Source organism: Orycteropus afer, unplaced genomic scaffold, assembly GCF_000298275.1.
Source record: "Orycteropus afer afer isolate SDZICR_OR568_19922 unplaced genomic scaffold, OryAfe1.0 scaffold00174, whole genome shotgun sequence".
Lineage (NCBI taxonomy): Eukaryota > Metazoa > Chordata > Mammalia > Tubulidentata > Orycteropodidae > Orycteropus > Orycteropus afer.
Window position 1 is genome coordinate 2,313,727 of NW_006921761.1, and position 5,072 is coordinate 2,318,798.

Genomic DNA, 5,072 nt, shown 5'->3' on the forward strand with positions numbered 1-5,072 from the left:
GGGACTTGTGCCCCCTCCAGGCTGCTGCCTCACGGCCCCCAGCTGGACACACCCCAGAAGGAGCAGGGTGCCCAACCTGTGGCTCTAGCCGCTGGACATCCTTGGCTCCAAAACCTCCACATGTGTAACCACGTCCCTCATCTCCAAAAGCACCATTAAAAGTGACTCTGGATGAGAGATTTTTGATTTACAAACTGAGCACTTCCTTTGCAGTGGAACAGAAAAGAAACCATTTAATGGTTCCCTTGTTTTCAAGCGTGAATACATTTTAATGAAACTATTTTATTGTATTTGAGGAAATGGAGAGTTGAACATTCCAGCCAATCAATAGCCAATTAATTGCTATAAAGCTAAAGGGAAGATAAATAAATCCTAAGTCTATTTTAAATGCCCTGCGAAGCTCTGAGCCTTGGACTCTGGCCTTCCCTTCCATCTGTGGGCACGCGCGTGCGCACACACACACACACATTCCGTCTACACCTCAGACACACTTGCAACAGGGAGCACTGAGTGTCTTCATGCCAATTCTTGCCCGTTGTCCTGGGCCGCTGGTCAGGGAAGGTGAGCAGACCTGGTAGCAACCTGTCCCGGGGCTCAGGAAGAGGCAGGTCCCCCCTGGTGCCGAGTGCCCAGCACAGTGTTGTGTGGCAAGCAGTGAGGGCCTCTCTGCCCTGGGCACTGGGCCTCCAAGGCTGGGCTGAGGGTGGACTCTGGCTCGTTCTGCCCTGACTCCTGCTGGAAGGTGCTGCCTTGGTGTCTCACCCTCTAGTGGCCTTTGGACATCGAGTATTTGTGAAAATGCGTATTACTTTGCAAATGGAACACTTTGCCAGGAAGACACATGGATTTTGCTTTTTGTTCTTTGAGACAGTTGACTTGGTCTTAGGGACTGACCTTCCAGCGTCAAAGGAATATATATCTATCCTATCCGCCAAAGTTTGTGATGCCTGTGTAGACGCTGACTCGTTAAAAAAAAAAAAGTACAAAAACAACAGCAACAGAAACCCCACAATTGAATTGCCTTTGAAAGTAGGAGATGATCTGTCTCCAACAGATTGAAAAAAAAAAAAATGCTTCTTAAAAATGTGTCTGTTTTGTATTATTTTTTTCTAGTAGGAAGTAACTGACTTTAAATATTGGTGGTTTTTCTTTTCTTAGTGCCGTGTGTTGCTTTTGTGTGTAATAATATTTGAATGTAATTACAGCAGTGCCAATTTGCCAAAGATGTTGGACATATTTTCCTTTTGTTGGGAGAAGGGCAGGGCTGGGGGAGGGACTTGGGAGAACAGAGGGTGGGGTTTTTGGTTAATCTTTTCATTTTTGTTTTCTCGTCAAATCTGGCATTTTGTGATTTTTCTTCTAAGTTAAATGGTTGACTGCAATCCCTTTATTTTAGATTAGTTGGGGAAACATGCAATAAGATTGGCGTAGTTTCAATATTTGTGTGTCTTTTCAGGAGTGACTGTTACTTGTGAAGAATTCATTTTATGTAACCTTTATGTGAGATAATTATTTGTAAATATTTGCCATAATTTTATTGGTTCCTAAAATAAAAGTAATTTTTTAAGTTCAGAAAAAACAATTTGATCTCATTGGTCTTTACTAACTCATAGATGGTCTTTGTGTGGCCATTTTGACAAAATCACGTGGGGCTTCCAAGAATTTTACCGGTGCTCCGGATTAAATTGGGGTCGAGACAAATGACTAGAGCATTGAGCTGCAGCTCTGGGCTCTGGCCTGGGCAGCAGGCTGGGTGAGGCCGTTAAGAGGCCTGGCAGGGTGGTGTGATGGTGATGGCTGAGATCTGGCCCTGGCTCTGTTTAGCATTAGCATGGTACCTTAGCCAAATTCTTTAACCTCAACTCTTTTATCTCTAGAACGGTTAGTCCCTCGTTGGACAAATATCCATTAAACATCTACTCTGGCCCTACACTAGGACAGTGAACAGGACAAGCTAGGTGCCTGCTGGCATCAGGCTTACAGTTTCCTGGGTCATGAGGAGTGAGCTAACAACACAAGCAGATCTATACCCATTGCTGTAGTTGCGTGACTCATGGTGCCCTGACGTGTTACAGAGTAGAACTTCCCCACAGGGCTTTCTTGGCTGTCATCTTCACAGAAGCAGGTCACCAGGCCTCTCTTCCACAGTGCTGCTGGGCGGGTTCAAACCACTCACGTTTAGCAAAATATTCACACCCTCCAGAGGCTGACACATGGGAAGTGCTTAGTAAGCATGTGTGTGCAGATGTGTTCTCATCATACACGATCCAGGCTGCGTCTTGAAACTCCCTGGAACCCAGTATGTCTGGTTGCTGTCCACACTCCTATAACATGCAACCAAGGTCAGAAGCCACTAGTGCCAAGAGACCTGGCCTTTGGGCCTCACAGCCATAGGCCCTACGTGGCCAGAGTTCAAAGTCTAGGAATCCAGGATCCTTCTGAGGAGGTACCCTGACTTTAAGCCTTTAGAACTGAGTGTGTTGGCTGCATGGGAGCCCAGCGGTGGCTCTCGATCAGGGGCAGGGCAGCTGCAGACCTGAGCCCTGCCCCTGCTGGGTGGTGTCAGCCTACAAGGGCAGGCAGGGACCACTGCGCCCCTTGGCACAGTGTGTGCGACGCAGTAATTGCCAGAGATGGAGTGGGTGAGTGACCGTGTGAAGGCCGTGGGCTGCGACTCATTCATATTTAATAAAGCAGGCTGCACAGCCTCCATTCATTTCAGCGATGGATGGTGACGAAGGTGATTCCTGGGGGAGACAAAGAGACAGGGGCCAAGGCAGGAGCTCATGACTTAGAGGCACGAACTTCAGAGAGAAGGGGTAGCGTTTTGGAACTGAAATCAGACCCTAAACTTACAAGGCTGATGAGGGAGGGCAGGTCCTTCAGTTACCCTAGGTCAGAGACCTCACACCTGTGCTGCTTCAGTTACGGGTATCTCCAGTATCCAGGACGTGTGCAGCCCCCACACAGCAGTGGAATGGGGGGTGATGGGCAAGCCTGCAGGTAAGAAAGGTGGAAATGCTAACCCCAAACATGCCAGGCAGCCCCCAAACAGCTCCTCCACAATAACTGAGGGGCAGAGAGTAGGGCAGAGTGTGTGGAAAGTCTGTGATGCATCCCTTGAACTTCTCTGGAAGCCGGCTTATGAGTCGGAGAAGAACCGTATGGGGCTGAGGTGGCTGCAGAGCTGTGGGCATGACAGAGGGAATAAAGGCTTTTGAGAGCCGTGGCTGGGAATCCCAGCTCCAGCTCTTACTGGTCACTTTGCTGATGAAAGCAGCCTCTTGGCTTCCAGGAACCTTGCCTTCCTTGTCTGTACGATGGCTGTGAGAAAAGAATTATGTGAATGTTTTTTCCAAATGATACACTTGAGCTTTGCCAAGATGTCTTTTCTGCAGTCAAAGAGCACATCTGACATTCCAAAGTCAAACTCCAGTGGGAACCTCCTCTGAGCCAGGCTCCGAGACAGCTCCAGGAGGAGGGTGGAATGTAGACATGAGTGAACCAGGACTTGTCTGGGGACAGGCGATACGCACATTCTCTTCCAGGCAGCATAACCACTGCCATCTACAGGTGGGATAGACAGGGCAGTGGAGGCTCAGAGGAGGGACTCTGTTCGGCTGGCGAGCAGAGAAGACTTCCTGGAAGAGGTGACTTTTGAACTGAACCATGAAGAGTGAGAATCTTAGAAAAAGTAGGTAACAGAGGCATTCTGGGCAGAGGTAACCGTGCACACAAGACCCCAAACCAAAAAACCAAACTCCCTGCCATTGAATCAGATCTGATGCATAAGGACCCCTCCTTGCGTTTCCGAGGTGGTATCTCTACAGAAGTAGGTTGCCCAGTCTTCCTTCCGAGGAGTGACTGGTGGGTTTAAACCACCAGCCTTCTGGTTAGCAGTCAAATGCCTTAGGCACTATGCCACCAGTCACACAAGACCCCCAGGAAAGGAAAATAGAGTGTGCAGGAAGAGACACAGACTAGTCTACTCTGACTTGACCAGGCATGCTGGCCTTTTCCCCAGGTTGTGTAGGTGCCATTGAGTCAAAGTTAGTGTTAGCCTGGGCTAACAGATGGGGTTGTTTGAGGGGGGGAGGTGACAAGTGTAACCAGAGGCTGTTACACTTCTATCCTGTTATGGGTTGAATTGTGACTCTCAATCTGTAATGTAAATCCTAACCCCTCTACCTGCAGATGTAATCCCATCTGGGAGTGAGGTTTTCTTGGTTCTGTTAACGAGGCCATATCAGTGAGACATGAGAAGAGTAGGTTAGACCCAGAAGCAAAGACGGCAAATCAGGGAAACACGGACACCATGTGCAAGCTAGAGAAGGAACGTGAGGGAGAGAGCGCCAGAGGAGCTGAGATAAGGGTCCCTCCAGAACAGACTTTCCCCAATCGCTCGTGCCCTGAATTCAGACTTCTAACCTCCTAAACTGTAAGAAAATAAGTTTCTAGTCATTGAAGCCACCCACTCAGGTTATTTCCCTTATAATGGCACTAAAAAACTAAGATCTTACCTGCCTTGGGAGGCAGTGAGCAGTGGGAGTAGGTGGATTCTCAGAATATTTCCAGCCCCATAGATCTAGCAGAGGTTCAGCTGGGCAGGGTGAGGGCCCCTCTGGCTGATGTACCCTGCTGTGGTCTCCCAGAACACTGCCTCTGACAGCTGTCCCTTGGGGGCTCACATGGTTAGGAAAGCCTGGGGGCAGGGTGGGGCCTCACTGGGAACAAATCAAAGAGACATAGCCACCGCAGTTTTAAACCACTGTGATTTTGCTCCAGCACCACCAGTGGTCTTTTTTATTTATTTTGCTGTCTGTATAGTAGCCTGTTTTTTCTGCAGTGAACATGCATTATACACAAAAATAATTTTTAAAGATTAATATGCTCCTCTGCCCAGTGACCTTCTGCCCCTGCCTGTCTAAGCCTCCACATATGCCAGAGGCTTCTGTCCCCAGATCTCAGCTCCCCAATGTAGCCTGAGGAAGATCCCTACCTCACACCTTACACTCCAATGAATTCCTCATGAATAAAAGAGTTACTCCAAAAAATGCTTAAAATAAAATTAG